The sequence below is a fragment of the Prionailurus bengalensis genome, chromosome A2, assembly GCF_016509475.1.
Source record: "Prionailurus bengalensis isolate Pbe53 chromosome A2, Fcat_Pben_1.1_paternal_pri, whole genome shotgun sequence".
NCBI classification, from domain to species: Eukaryota; Metazoa; Chordata; class Mammalia; order Carnivora; family Felidae; genus Prionailurus; species Prionailurus bengalensis.
In genome coordinates, this window is record NC_057348.1 from 164,203,650 (window position 1) to 164,219,712 (window position 16,063).

Sequence of the window (16,063 nt, forward strand, 5' to 3'; positions counted from 1 at the left end):
GGGACCCACACAGAGATGTGCTTGGCACGGAGTCGAGTGTGTCCCCTGCAGTGATTTCCCAAGCACACCTCTGAAGTCTCTCCTCTCTGTCACATGCCCGCCATTCTGCCTGCCCCCACCCAACTACCACATGTATGTGTTCAACAGTGGTCCTACGTGCTGTCGCTTACCTCCTGGAGGTGCAGCCCCAGTGCCCACACCATCTTTCAGTTATGGGGAGATGCTCCCTGCCATTCTGGGGAATAAAACTTTCCGTCTCTATGTATCTCTATTGTTGCCAAAAATATTTGGTTGTGTCCTGGACTTGAGGCTTCAGTGTCAGCCTGGGTGATGAAGTGTGTCAGGAAGAAGCTTCCTCTACCTGCCCTCCAGGGTAGGTGGTGTCCCCTGGGTAGGTGGTATCTCCTGGGCGGTGATGTCCCTTGTGTGGTGATGTCTCCTGGGTGGGTGATGTCTCCTGGGTAGGTGATGTCCCCTGGGTGGTGATGTCCCTCGGGTGGTGATGTCTCCTGGGTGGTGATGTCTCCTGGGTGGGTAGTGTCTCTTGGGTGGGTGGTGTCTCTTGGGTGGGTGATGTCTCCTGGGTGGTGATGTCTCCTGGGTAGGTGATGTCCCGTGGGTGGTGATGTCCCCCACGTGGTGATGTCTTCTGGGTAGGTAGTGTCTCCGGGTGGGTGGTGTCTTCTGGGTGGTGATGTCCCCTGGGTGATGATGTCCCCTGAGTGGTGATGTCCCCCACGTGGTGGTGTCTCCTGGGTGGGTAGTGTCTCCGGGTGGGTGGTGTCTCCTGGGTGGTGATGTCCCCTGGGTGGTGATGTCTCCTGGGTAGGTAGTGTCTCTGGGTGGGTGGTGTCTCTTGGGTGGTGATGTCTCCTGGGTGGGTGGTGTCTCCTGGGTGGTGATGTCCCCTGGGTGGTTATGTCTCCTGGGTGGGTGATGTCCCCTGGGTGGTGATGTCCCCTGAGTGGTGATGTCCCCCACGTGGTAGTGTCTCCTGGGTGGGCAGTGTCTCTTGGGTGGGTGGTGTCTCCTGGGCGGTGATGTCCCCTCGGTGGTGATGTCCCCTGGGTGGTGATGTCTCCTGCGTGGTGATGTCCCCTGGGTAGGTGATGTCTCCTGGGTGGTGATGTCTCCTGGGTGGTGATGTCCCCTGGGTGGTGATGTCTCCCGGGTGGTGATGTCTCCTGGGTAGGTGATGTCCCCTGGGTGGTGATGTCCCCCGCGTGGTGATGTCCCCTGGGTGGTGATGTCTCTTGGGTCGGTGGTATCTCCTGGGTGGTGATGTCTCCTGGGTAGGTAGTGTCTCTTGGGTGGGTGATGTCCCCTGGGTGGTGATGTCCCCCGTGTGGTGATGTCTCCTGGGTAGGTAGTGTCTCTGGGTGGGTGGTGATGTCTCCTGGGTAGGTGATGTCCCCTGGGTGGTGATGTCCCCCACGTGGTGATGTCCCCCATGTGGTGATGTCTTCTGGGTAGGTAGTGTCTCCGGGTGGGTGGTGTCTCCTGGGTGGTGATGTCTCCTGGGTGGTGATTTCCCCCGGGTGGTGATGTCCCCCACATGGTGATGTGTCCTGGGTAGGTCGTGTCTCTTGGGTGGGTGATGTCCCCTGGGTGGTGATGTCCCCCGCGTGGTGATGTCTCCTGGGTGGTGATGTCTCCTGGGTAGGTTGCTACTTCCCCCTTTGAAGAAGGCATCTGAAATGCGCGGTGTGCTTCAGGCTTTTTCAGACCCTTGCTATTTTTTTTGTTAACCTTCATTTGTCACCGGTCTAATTCCAGACATGTTGCTTACTTTCCTGTGTGAGTGGATCTGAACTCTGAAGCAGTGAAAAGCAAATCGAGTTCCTCCAGGAAGGAGCACATGAGGCCAGGGCCTAAAGGCAGGGACGAGAGAACTGGAGGGACAAGAGACAGGTAGTAGCTGGCCCACCTGTCCCCTTTGTCAGGAGCGACACACGGATGAACGCTAGTTCCGACGTTAGTTAAACTGTATTTTTTGTAGGATCAAATTCTTCGAATAATTTTGGACATCAAAATGTTATCCAGTGACTACGAGTTTGGAGGGGAGACTACCCAGGTCAGCGGAAGACAGAGTCCCAAGTTCCCTGTCAGATTGAAGCATAAGTCGAATCCAAGCATCAGAGCAGTAAAAAGACAAAAAAGAAATAATTTAAACAGTTCTTGTTATGGAAACTCTGTACCCTCTCCTTGAGGGTGAGTAAAGTTTCCTGTGAGGCAAGTAGGAAAATATTCCCTTTTAATGAAGCTAATTATTTTCAAAGAAGCTTTCCATGGATAGAGGATAGTTAATTGGCCTAAATTCTTCCCCTCCATGTATTTATTGGGCTGATGTAAGAGTGGAGTTTTTATTTGTGAATAAAAGAAGCTTCTTTGCACATGACAGAAAACCATCGACAGTAGTTTTAATACATAGGGGTTTTGGTCTTTTTTCTTTTTTCATGCGGCTGTCCGTGGCTGCGCTCACAGTTTCTGTGAAGACATCAGGGGCCCGTGTTTCCTCCAGTGTTCTGGCCTTCCAGCCCGAGACTGTGGCCCCCGTTCTCATGGCCCAAAGTAGTGGCTGGAGCTCCAGCTGACACACCTGCATTCCGGCCAGCTGGTGAAGGAAGTGGCAAACAGAGCATGCTTCTCCCTTTTCAGGTTACCTCACAGACACACCCTCTAGCACCTTCTGGAACTTGGTCACATGGGATGGCGGTAAATGTAGTCATTTAGCCCGGTGGCCCTGGGCCCAGCTAAGAACGCGTGTTTTATTATTAAGGAATACGAGAGTGGACGTCGGGCAGTAATAAGCGGTCTCTGGCCACAGCTCAGTTGAAGGATCAATGTTTATAGGTTTCCTTCTAAAAAGGGTGGGCTGAGCCTCCTTCCTGGGCCTTGTGCTTCAGGCCGCCCGCCCTGCGGTCTCACAGGTGCTGACATTCGAGCCCATCACCCAGGAGTCGGTCCAGGCAGCCTCAAGGTGCACGGATGCGTTTCCATGGCGCTTTCCTTTGACCTTAAGGAAATAGAACACTTAGATGGTGCTCACGGCTGGCTTTTCGTTCCCTGAGAACACAGCCAATTCTGTCTTCCTCGGCGCACCGAGGGTAGGCACGAGGCCATAGAAAGAAAGAAGGGGAAGAATCCTTCATTTCAACCTCATAGTTTCAGTCTCCTTCCTTAGCCCCCCTCTCCCTCTGACTGCTGTTTAAGGCAAACCAAACAAAATAATGCACCTGGATCATTTCCCGGGCTGCTGGCACAACCTGGCAGGTCGGGGAGGGGACGTGGCGGGGAGGGTCTAAACAGCAGGAGTGGAGGCTGGAGGTCTGAAATCAAGGGTCTGCAGGGCCACGCTCCCTGTGCCAGCGTCTGGGGGGGCTGGCGCTCCTTGGGGTGCCCTGGGGTGCGGCTGTGTCCCTCCAGTCCCGCCGTTTTCCCTCTGTGTGTCTGCACGTTCTCCTGTCTGCGTCTCCTCTCGTGAGGGCACCTGTCATATTGGGTTAGGGGCTCACCCCACTGCAGCGTGACCTCATCCTAACTTACATCTTAACGTCATCGGCAAAGACCCCGTTTCCAAATGAGGTCCTGTTCTTGGGTTCTGGGAGGTAAGGCTTCTAGCACAGCTTCTCAGGGAACACAGTTCAGCCAGTAACGGCCAAGTCCACGCTGGAGGCAGGGGTTCAGTGCCCTCGCTAGTCCGCACGGTGGCTGGTGGACAGCTTCTGTTCCGACTGACCCAGTTGCTGCGCTAGCTAGGTCAATATCATTCCCGTAGGTCCCCGAGCTTTTAAATTCTCCGCTGGTTCCAGTAGCTCAGGGATCTTGAAAAATGGGAAGGAGAAGAAAAGGATAGGTTGTGAGGCCTGGAAGAAAAGAGTCAACCCTCAGCGTGATTGTCCAGAGAAGACTGGGTCCTTGCTACTGGCAGGATGTTCCGTGGGCCGGAGCGTCGATCTGTGCGCACAGTCAAGCGTGGGAGACAGGCCTGGAGGGGTAGAGCAGAGGAGGCAGGAAGGGAGAGCCTGAATCTAAGATGCTGTGATAATTCTAGCAAAGTCCGGTCCCTGGTTAAACCCGGAAAGGCTGTTGGTTCGCTGGTTGAGAAGTTCTCATGGTGACTGACAGGAAGAAGGCTGCATCGGGGCAGCGCGGTGAGGGACAGGGCAGGGTGCTTCCTTCCTCCTGAGCCGAGGGTGTCAGCCAAAGAGGAGCAGAGCGGTCGTGATCGCTGGTGGCGCTTTCAGGGGCCTCCAGCCTGGGGAAGAGCGAGGGACAGGTGTGGGGGGCTGAGGGTCTAGGAGGGGCCCGGGAGGTGCCCCACGATTCCGTATCCCCACAGACTGGCACCCCGCAAATCGACTCCTTATTCGTTGTTGTTTCTCCCCTGGGGTTACTGAGCATAATTGACATAACGCTCTGCGTAAGCTTAAGGGGTACACAGTACCCACATTCTGGATGAATGTCTAATAGACCAAAGTTTTAGGTTTTACGATTAGAAACAACTGATGTAAAGTGCAGACGTTTTGGTGAAGCAGTCAGCTTGAGGTTATGGACTCAGGTGACAAATGACGAACGCCCCCCCTCCAGGCGGACGGGGACAGTGAGGTGCCTGTGGCGAGAGGGGCCGAGGAAGCCGGGGGCGCATCTTGGCCAGCTTCTGGTTACTTGTGGTTGTGCCGCGTGGGGGTTTTGTGCTCGCCCCTCCCCACCCACTCAGGAGCTGGAAGGGAACCACGTTCCTGCGGCTTCCTGTGCAAGAGCGGAGCTCGGATTCTGCAGGTTGAAGCCCCACGCGGGCGTTCGCAATCTGTGTGACTGATGGCCTGATCTCCGTCCCCCGGTCGACAGCACGAGACTCTGGCAGCTTCCCTCGCAGGGAGGTTGGAGAATCAGCCAGGATGACCTGTGAGAGGCCTTTGTCGGCCACCTGCAAAGTCGCATTGTCCCAGTGGTGCTTCCGTTTGGCAGACGTCTGCGTGAGGGAAGGGAGGCTCACTCTTGGAGCGTGTGTTGGCCGTGAGGACGGGACGTGTGGCCGAGTCTTCTAAACGGCTGCCGTTCTGACTCGGAGACAGGACGCCCACGCCCCATGCCAGACCCGGAAGCGCCGAATGATGCCACGGGCCGGGGGCCCCGGGGGTCACCACGGCGTGCGGTTGCGTGGGCTCCGTGGCTGAAGAAGGGGAAGAGACTTCAAGCAGCCTCTGTCACTTGGAGCCACAGAGCCACGCAAACGGAGCTGCGCCCGGGCCGGGTCCTCACTGCCAGTCAGTCGGAGCCGAGAATCTGTGGTTACTTCCCTGGCGGAGGGGTGTGCTGGGGAGGCCGCGGGGAGGCCGCGGGGAGCCTGGGTGCATAAATTGGATCCAGAAGATTGGGGAAGTGACCGGGGAAGAGGGTAATCTGTTTTCACAATGGAGCTTTCCGAAAGTCTCATTAGTGTTAGCAGTTGGGTTGGGTGATTTCTTTCTTCCGCGCAGTCTCGACGAAAGCAATTAAGTCTTGCTGCATCTGTATGTTACCGCGTGCGCCGGCCGTAAGCAAGGGAAGGCCTATTTAGCCTGACTGTTGCCTCTTGGCTTATAATGGAGAATCAATTTATTTCAGCTTATTAAACTATTAGTGCCTATTGGATATTAACTCCGCTTTTTCTTGAGGCCCCCCCTCCCCCTTCCCCTTTCCCAGGCGTCGGGGAGGAGATTCTAGGACTTCAGAAATGGTGAGCGGGACCTTCCAGGAGGCAGGGGAGCGAGCCGGGTGCCTCCTGGGCCCTCAGGGAAACTTACGATGGAATTAGGAAGTTCCTCGGGGCTTCTACGTTCTGTGACTGTGCATCAACTTTAAAACCCGTGTTCTGCTAGGAAGTGATGCTGTTGAGAACCTGTTCGGTGCATAGCCTCCGTGCCTTGTTTCAAGGGTTCTGCGGAGGTATTGGAGGTCTGGGTGGTGTTGGATTGGCCCGCCTGGGCTGTGGTGCCCAGCTGTTGGCCAGGCACTCGTCTAGATGCTATCTGGAAGCTGTTTGGCAGATGCGATTAGCGTTTACAACATCAGTTACTTTGGGTTTTCTATTTATTTGTTTATTAAAAAAAAATTTTTAAATGTGACTATAGCTGGCACACAGTTACGTTCGTCTCAGACGTACGACACGGTGATTCGACACGGTCGATACGACGCCATCGACTGTATTCTCTGTGTTGTGACTGCTGTGCCCGTGACCCATTCATTCCACAGCTGGGAGCCCGTGCCTCCCCGTCCCCTCCCCCATCTTGCCCATCCCCCCACATCTCTCGTCTGGCAGCCACCAGTTTTTCTCTGTATGTATAGGTCTGTACAATTTAAGTGGAGGAGATTACCCTCCATAATGAGGGTGTGCCTCATCGGATCAGCCGGTGGCTTTAAGAAAAGACTGAGAGGTTCCTAAAGAAGAAATCCTGCCATGGGGCGCCTGGGTGGCGCAGTCGGTTAAGCATCCGACTTCAGCCAGGTCACGATCTCGCGGTCCGTGAGTTCGAGCCCCGCGTCGGGCTCTGGGCTGATGGCTCAGAGCCTGGAGCCTGTTTCCGATTCTGTGTCTCCCTCTCTCTCTGCCCCTCCCCCGTTCATGCTCTGTCTCTCTCTGTCCCAAAAATAAATAAACGTTGAAAAAAAAAAATTAAAAAAAAAGAAGAAATCCTGCCTTAAGAACTCCTGCCTGCATTTCTAGCCTGCATCCTGCCGCCATATGTATTTCAGATTCAACACTGCAGCACCAAGTTTCTCTGGGTTTTGAGACTGCCGGCCAGCCCCACGGGCTCCACACCTGCCAGTTCCTACACCTGTGAGGGCCGTTTTCCTAAAATAAGTCTGGCCCCTGCCCCCCCCCCCCCCCCCACGTGTGTATGTCCTGTTCAGTCTGTTCTCTCCTGGACACGCCTGAACTACCCACCCTCTCTCTCCAGCCCGGGTGTCCCGGGCGACTGCTGCAGTGGTCTTTCCTCCATTCCTAAATGCAGTCTCAGAATCTTCTGGAAGAGTCCATGAACACAGTTGTTCGGAGCTGGCACCAGAGAGAAAATCTGTTTGCTGTTCTAATTTTAGGGGATACTCTTGGTGGCTGTTGGCTGATAAAACCATTGATTGTTCTCATATTAAGTACCATCTAATTAATTTTTCAGCTAACATTTGTGGGTCTCTGATGCCAAAGTACCAAGCATTTCTTGGCACACGTCTGGCTGGGAGCTCACTGCCGGCAGAGCCGAGGAAGGGGCCGAGGAGGGGATGGCTTCACTGGTGCCCGTGGCCTCCACCACTCGCTGCATTTGGTAAGCTGCGCTGATGGGGGCTGGACGGCATCGCCGATGGGCCAGTGGGAGGGGGCCACACAGGCCCCCGTGACCTTGCAGCCTGGGTTCATCATGTAAGAGCACTGCCCACTCCACCAGTTTTTAATGCTAGCATTTATCAAGCGGCCCCTTCAAGCCCCCCAGATATAATGGAGACAATGGTTCACCGGGTAGTTGGAAAATCAAGTTTTTATTTTATTAAAAAATTATTTTTAATGTTTATTTATTTGGGGGGGGGGAGGGGCAGAGAGAGAGAGAGACAGAGAGACACAGAATCCCAAGCAGGCTCCAGGCTCTTAGCTGTCAACACAGAGCCCAACATGGGACTCGAACCCATGAACCGTGAGATCATCACCTGAGTCAAAGTCAGAAACTTAACCTCTGGAGCTACCCAGGTGCCCCGAAAATCGAGTTTGTAAATTTTTTATTTGAGAGAGAGAGAGAGAGAGAGAGAGAGAGAGAATATGAATCTCTCTCCAATGTGGGGCTTAATCCCATGACCCTGGGATCATGACCTGAACCGCAGTCAAGAATCAGATGCTCGACTGACTGAGCCACCCAGGCACCCTGGAAAATCGAGTGTTTCACCAGAAACGGGAGACAGTGAAGGAAGGACTTGGAGTCACCAGGACGTGTCCTCACGTGTGCTGCCGTGTGGGGGCGATGGTGGTTGTGGCATATGATCGAAGTGACGGACGATGCCATTAATAAATGAGGAGGAGCTTTTAATTTAACAGCAGCCCCAGATTGGAGATTAATTTTTTAAATGTTTCCTAACAAGAAAAATGAAGCAAATAAATCCCGACGATGAGGAAGTAATGAAGCCCTTGCGGGAATAGCTTGTTGCCACAGGCAGATGAGGGAATTTGTGGGACGTCTGAGGCCAGCGTAAACCAGCAGGCTCGGGTCCCCGCATCTCGGGCCCTAGGGGCCTTGGCGGGCTCGCCCTTTGAGCCCAACTGGTCATCTTTGACTAGAGAGCTTAGAGAGTGTGCGGAGAAAGACAATGGCCGTGAGCAGGCTGGATCCCCATCCCCCACCGCCCTCACCCACGTCACCCTCTGGCTGCCACTGACCGGGCACCCGGGGGCCGTGGCGGCCAGCTGGCTCTGCGTGGACGTGCTGGTCTCCCGGACGGCGGCCGGCGACCGCTGGGGACGTGAGCGGGGACACTGCCAGCTTGTGCAGGCCGCAAAGGGCTCAGGAGCCTGGACGCGGGGCAGTTCCTGGCCCTGGAAAAAGGGGAGGGGGGTCTTGGATGCGTCATCCCTCACAGATCAGGACCATTCTGGATTGTGGGCTGTCAGCATCTGTGGTCTTTTGTACCTTTATAAAGCACAGACTCCTGAAGATGTCCGTCTTAATCTTAATTTGCTCAGGCATGCCGTTTATTTATTTTATTTAAAAAAAATTTTTTTTACGTTCATTTATTTTTGAGACAGAGAGAGACAGAGCATGAATGGGGGAGGGTCAGAGAGAGGGAGACACAGAATCGGAAACAGGCTCCAGGCTCTGAGCCATCAGCACAGAGCCTGATGCGGGGCTCGAACCCATGAACCGTGAGATCATGACCTGAGCCGAAGTCGGCCGCTTAACCGACTGAGCCACCCAGGTGCCCCTCGGGCATACCGTTTAAACAGTGGCAACTGACCATGGCTTCTAGCATCCTGACGTCCTCAGACGCCTTTGTCTTCAGCGTGATCCTGCCTGGGCTGCTGGAAGCCCAGGGCTGGTTATGGCACCTCTCTGAGCTCAGCCTTCTGCTCTCTGAGGATTCCACCTGCCTGACCTTTCTTGCAGCCCCCCCCCCCCCCTTCCCGCTGCATTACACGCCGAGACTTGCAATGGTGTTGAACTCTCCTTTGTGAGAGCCAACAACAGCGGCAGCGATAGTCGTGGGTGACATTTACACGGCATTCGCAGTGAACCGGGTCCACACACGTCCATTCGTCCTCTTGACAAGTGGGGGACGGGCCTGCGCCCAGCGGGTGTGCGGCGCGCCAGGCACTGCGCCCGCCGATTCGCGGGCGGGGGCGGGGGCGGGTGAGCGTCTCGTTCTCGGATCCACCCAGGGCCTCGCGCTCTCGCTCTCGTTCTCGCGTAGACGGGGGAACCGAGGGGCTGACTGGCGCATCATCAAGTGGGCGAAGGAGGAGGGTGTGAACGCAGCAGGCCCCTGTGTGCAGGGCCACAGGCACCCCCACCCCCCCCACCCCCCCCCCACCCCACGTGCGTGGTGGGGCTGCAAATGCCAGCGCCTGGGGGGTCGAAGGGTGTGAGCGGTGGGCGTCTGGGAGGAGGGGTGCGGTGGCCTGTAAAAGCATCCATTAGGGGCTACATTGTGTCCCCCCAATTCACGTGTAGGGGGGCCCGAACACCCGTCCTTCGGAATGTGACTTCATTTGGAAATCGGGTTCGCGTGTCACTGGCAGGTGTGCTTAGTCAGGCCCAGAGCGAGATGGGCCGTGCTCCGATGTGACCGTGTCCCCATGAGCAGGGGGGGGGGCCCGCTCAGGACACGCACACGGCGGGGAGGGGAGCACCTCGCGAAGACGAGGGCGGGTGGCCCTTCCACGCACCCGGGGACGAGGGGCGCTGCGGGTTGGCCGCCCGCGGAAGGAGCCGGCCCCGTTCACACCTGGATCCGTGACATGGGACGTTTCCGTCCCCTGTCTTCAGCTGCCGGCCTGAGTACTTTGTCGACAGACCTAGCAAACTAGTACAGTGTTCGTGTTTGAAGTCCTCGGAAGGGCCAGCGCCCGCCAAACCACATCTCTGTCACAGCGGCCCCTGACGCGCATCGGACGTGACCTTTCTCCCTGAATTGACCTCCGCTCGGTCTTTGGCCAGCCAGCTTGGAAGAGAGGGGCCTTCGAGCAAGCATCTTCCCCGGGGTGTCCTCCAGCACATGTGACATGACGATAATGACGCTGGCTGGCTGAAGTGCAAACAACGCCAGGCCAGGTTCTAATGCTTCCGTGAATCAGTGCCCCCGATTCCCCCAAACTCCGTCGATCGCTATCGCCCTGCCCTGCTCTCGACTTGGAAACGGAGGCGCGGAATGGTACTCGCTGACCGGCGGATACTTCATCAACAGTGTCGGTTTTCTTTTCTGTCCCCCCAAAGCCCTGAGGATTAGCATTTTGTTTGTTTTTGTTGGTCCCCCCCCCCCGCCCCTATTCAAATAAAATAATTCCAGCCCTCCTCTCCAATATTGGTGGGGGGCCTGGCATCTTGTTGAGATTTTGATGATTTTGTGGCGAGGGGGAGATCTCATATTCTTCCCTGCATGAAAGTTGGGAACTCCCACCTATTATTTTATTATTTATTTATTTATGAATTTATTTTTGAGAGAGAGAGCGAGCGAGCAAGTGTGGGGGTGGGGGCAGAGAGAGAGGGAGACACAGAATCCAAAGCAGCTCCAGGCTCCAAGCTGTCGGCACAGAGCCCGACGCGGGGCTCGAACCCATGAACCTCGAGATCATGACCTGAGGTGAAGTTGGATGCTTAACCGACTGCCACCCAGGTGCCCCTCCCCCTTGTTTTTAAATTAGGGAAGGTGACAGAAAGGAAAGTGGGTGGAGACACGGCGGCAGAGAAACTGGAAAGCCAGCTCCAGCCGTGTGCCATGTTTATATTCTTCAACACCTTGCCCAGCAAAGATGGGAGCCATGCTGCCCGAACGAGGTGCCGTTCACATCTGGGTTAAGGGCAGGGTTTGCCAGGAAGCTGCCTGAGGCACTGATCGGTCATACGTATTTAGACAACATTTGAATAACCCAGAAACACGGTACCAGTTTTCTCCATGTCCGACATGACGAACGAGGTGTACGTTTTTAGCCCCATTGATGCAAAAGCAGATCCATAAGAATTTCATCACCACCAATTCCAAATGGGGCAAAATAGGATATGCCATTCAGGGCCTTTAATGAATGCCTTATTTTGAATATAAAGAGGTATAAAATATTTATGAATAGAAAAGTCATTTCTTCCCACCTCCACTGAAAATAGGGTAGTCACATATGAAAGACTATTGCTCAGAAGGGAGCCCATAGGAGTAATTTTCCTGGCATAACTTCATTTGTCCGTATAGCTGTTTCACTCACGAACCAGGCTGGCCCCGAGGTATGTGTGTGTTGACGTTTCCTCTTGCCTCTTTTTCTGCACACCTCCTGCGTTCTGGGACCCCCACCCATCTCTCTGCCTCACATCCCCCGCCCCAGCCAGCTCTCAAATAGGGCTGCCAGATAAAATACAGGATGTCAAGTTAAGCAGAAATTTCTGTTAAATAGCAAATAATTTTTAAGCATAAGTATGTCCCATGCAGTATTTATGACACATTCCAAACATTACATGGGACATACTTATGCTAAACATTATTCATTTTTATGTGAAATTCAAACTTGCCTGGATGTCCTGTATTTTTGTTTGCTAACTCTGGCAACCATACTCGCTAGTGGTTTGGGGTCGTTTCTTAGAAGACACGTGTGCGGTGTATGTGTGTGTGTGTATGTGTGTGTGGGGGGTTGTGGTGTGTGTGGGGGGGTTGTGGAATTGTCTGAACTATCAGTTGATTGGGTAGGTTAATCTTTGGTTTATAATTTAACATTAAAACCATCACGGGGCACCTGGGTGGCTCAGTTGGCTGAGCATCTGACTTTGGCTCAGGTTATAATCTCACAGTTCAAGGGTTCGAGCCCCGCGTCGAGCTCTGTGCTGACAGCTCGGAGCCTGGAGCTGCTTCGGATTCTGTGTCTCCCTCTCTCTCTGCCCCTCCCCTGCTCACACTCTGTCTCCGTCTCTCTCAAAAATAAATAAAATATTAAAAACAATCTTAAAACCATCTATTTCACTAGTGAAAACAGAAATATGACCAGTAATTCCACTGTCTGGAATGCCTTCCTCGTGCACGACATCATCTAATACTTTGGCTGTGCTTATGAGGTGATGTGTTTCTTTCCTTTGGTTAGTGAGCACCCTGCGAGGTCCAGTGCCTGCTCCGGCACATTCTGCATCTCCAGACCACTGGGATCTTACTTTTGGGTCAACCCCTAACGACTTCCATCCTGTCTCCTCCACTCATTAGTACATAATGATGTTTATAAGCCCTGGCCCGAGAATCTGGAGGCCAGGGTTTTAATCCTGGGTCCTATTTATTAATTGTGTGAGCCTCTGTGTATTTCTTCACCTCTTTGACCCTCAGTTTCCTGGTCTCCAAATCAGAGGATGTAAATGGGGCTCTCCGGGGTGCTGGGAGGGGAAAGGTGGCAGGGATGCAGGGACGCAAAAGGACCGGGATGGGCCCATGCTGGGAATGAGCGCTTTGCTCTCCCTCCTCCCTTTGTTCTCCAACTCCTTAGATTCCAGGGAGGGGAGCCGCACCTGTCACAGTACGCGTTTCCTGGCCCCATCAGGGCTCACGGTGGGGCTGGCCCTTGAAGGGATTTGCGGGCCGGCTATCCCAGAGGAGGACACCAGAGGGCGCCCCGCACCGCCGCCCGCCTGCTTGGCTGCGTGTGCGGAGCAGTTACCGCCGGACCGCGCGGCACCCACGCCCAGTTGAGGTCGGTTCTGAGTTGAAATCAGGAGTTCCGTGTGCTTGAAAGTCTCGTCACCGCTTGGGGCGGTAAAGAACCGAGCAGGATTTAGGTGGCCGGGCAAACTGTCTGCCTTCAGAGCGCCTGTGCCTGTAAGACCCTCTAGCTCCTTGGAAACAAGAACCCAGAGGCAAGTGCAGAGGCTGGGTCCGCGGCCCCTGCTGCTCCCGTACCCGAAGCCCCAGCCGTGTGGGGCGCGCCTGGGAAGTGGGCCCTGAACCCAGGAGGGCCGGCGTGTCTCAGGCACAAACTGCCCGGCCCTGGCCTCTTAGCACACGGGAGGCCACACATCGGAAGGGACGAGAGGGCTGCCTTCCAGCTGTGGCCATGACCTTGCCAATACAGAGGAGGAAGCCAGCTCAGCACCGCGGTCCGTATGCACAGGGATGGTTCCCAGGGATGGGCAGGAGCGCGGTCGCGGCTTCTGGCCGAAGAAGGCGTGAAGACACGGCGTAAATTTGGGAAAGCTTTTTAGGTTAACGTGGCTACCATAAGGCGTCGGTCGATGAACAGGCGGGCCTGACCGGGTCATCTAGAAATGTCACTTAAGCAGCATCTTATTCACTGATGACGCCCGGAACCCTGAGAGCGTGTTGGTTTGTGATGACAAGGGTCGCGTGAAGGTCTTCTGTGTCTTACAGGCTTTAATGGGTGATCATGGTTTTTAAACACTCCCCCAACGCCTCCTGGTTGTTGGTGAGTGTTGGGATGGGGACGGGGAGGGGATGCTGCAGTGAGGCCTGGTGTGTGCGGGGGCCACAGCTGTGACCATTCACATTCGCGGGTGCGTGGTGATGGAGGTCACGGCTGCGGCCACCAGACCTTCCTGAGATTCCCCCCGGGAGGAAAGGCGGCAGATGGGACACCTGGGAGCCTCTTGTGGCTGCTCGGTTTTTCCAAACCCCGGAGGAAGAGTCCAACCGGTGTAGGATGGCCTGGCGAGGGGCAAACCGTGGCTCTTCCTGGACGCGCTCCCTCTTGGCCGCATTTCTGATTTCTCCCCACAGCCCTGGGCTCCCCCGAGCATAGCCACACCTCTGTGTCACACAAGAACAGAGGTGGGAGAGCCAGCATCTGGGGACTCCAAGGGGAGTGCCTCCGGGCCACGTGACAGGCACAGCGTGCCGGAAGCCAAGCGTGGCAGGTGGAACAGCAGACAGACCGTCGAATGCTGACGATGGCGGACTCCCCCAGCTCCTGGGCCCAGCCCCTTACCTCACAGAGGCATTCATTGCTTTGCAGGCTCCGTGTCTGCACGCTTACGCTCTGCAGGGTGCCCACGACGAGGTATTGCTCCCGGATCCCACCCCGTCTCTGTCGCTTTGCCTTCACGCAAGGCTGAGATTGACCAGCAGCTCGAACTGCAGCTGTTTGAAGGAACATGCAGTCTGCACCATGTTCGAAAAGCGAAACCCAGCAAACTTGCTGGGAGATGTTCTTGGGACTCGTATGTCATACATGCATCTTAGGCTCGGAGCTGTGGCTTTTGAAATAGATGCAGTAATGCCTGATTTGTGCCCCTGGGTGGCGCAGTCTTACCCTTGGAGGTCCGAATAGATTTGACTGTTTGCTGCCCGCAGGCTCCAAAGCGGGGGGGGGGGGCTGTGGGCAGCTCGGCGTTTGGAGATTAGAGGTCTGCAGAACTCATCGCCAGCCCCAGGGGACACCCAGCGTGGCAGAGGAACGTTCTGTTTTCCTAAAGATAATGGGAGATGAGGAGATCCTTTAATAGTAGGATATTTCATTCAAGGCGATGAAAATTTATTTGTTAGATGCCATTTTTTATTGCTATTTTGACGAGTGATGGGTGAGTGTCGGGACATGCCCCCAGGGTTGTGCCACCTGCATCGCCCCCAGTGACAGTCAACCCTAGGCTGAAGCCCCCACAGGGATGTCTGTGCTGCAGAGAGCCCCCCCCCCCCCCCCCCCGCCAAAGGCCACCCCTGCTTCCTGGACCTCCTGTCTCACCCTTGCTCCTCCTCCAATGCCTTGTCCCTGCCTCAGACCTTCACCCAGGGTCAGCCGAGGCCTCTGTTCAGATTGCACCCCAGCCCAACTTCTCCTTTGGCTTCATGCCTTCCTTCCCTCCCTGCCCTTCCCCACCTGTGCATCCCCAGAAACCCCTGTGTGCTAATCACCATCTGAGTCGGCTTCCCCGGAGCTCTCCTGACAAGGCAGCTTATGACATCACAAAGAGACAGACCTGAGGTCAGGTGAGGGCCGCGTGGCCCCTGGTGCACAGGTGTGCACTCCAGAGAGCAGGGTGGAGGGAGGAACCTCCTTGGCCTTGGAAGGTTCACTGGGAGGGGGTCACATTGACTTGAAGCTTTAGGGACTTTTAAGGATGTAGGAGTTTCCCAGATGGACTCGTATGAACAGGCAAGGTCACAGAGATTGTGCAAAGGGAAGTGAGCCCTGTAGCCAGAGACTGGCAGTGACTCGGCACGAGGGAGGGAGTGAGGAGACTGGGCCCGGCATGTGGAGGTGTTGAGATTTTACCCTGTAGCCAGCGGAGGCCACGAGCATATTCTTCTGTAAGAAAGACCATTATCGTGAGGACAGTGCATGAACGGGGGGCATGGGAGACAAGCTATCCACCAGCTGGGCGTCCCACGTCTTCCCCTCTGTCGAGTCAAATGCCTCCCCTTTATGATACAACCGGGATCCCATCTCCTTTGAGGGGATTTCTCTCCCTTAATGCCACCAGCCCCGGTGGTGTGTCCCACAACTCCGCTCGGTACTTGCGGGCAGGTTTGTAAATCCCCCGGGGCTGTCTCTGCTCTCTGGACCAGATCAGACTTTGACTTTTTAAAAAATTTTTTTATTTATTTTTAAAATTTACATCCAAGTTAGGTAGCACATAGTGCGACAATGATTTCGGGAGGAGATTCCTTAATGCCCCTTAACCTCTTTAGCCCATCCCCCCTCCCACAACCCCTCCACTAACCCTCTGTTTGTTCTCCGTATTTAAAAGTCTCTTATGTTTTGTTCCCTCCCTGTTGTTATATTATTTTTGCTTCTCTTTCCTTGTGTTCATATGTCCTGTGTTTTAAAAGTCCTTATATGAGTGAAGTCATATGATGTTTGTCTTTCTCTAATTTCATTTAGCATAATACCCTCTAGTTCCATCCACATGGT

At 54.8% G+C, this 16,063-nt stretch overlaps 1 long non-coding RNA gene across 1 annotated transcript; it reads right to left on the minus strand.

The window, feature by feature from the left end:
* Positions 1-12,157: 12,157 nt before the first annotated feature.
* On the minus strand, positions 12,158-15,109 carry LOC122486519. Its single transcript, XR_006298177.1, has 2 exons — positions 14,894-15,109; positions 12,158-14,621 (listed from the first exon to the last, which is right to left on the minus strand). It is a non-coding gene; the product is annotated as an uncharacterized LOC122486519 (long non-coding RNA).
* Between the last annotated feature and the right edge of the window lie 954 nt (positions 15,110-16,063).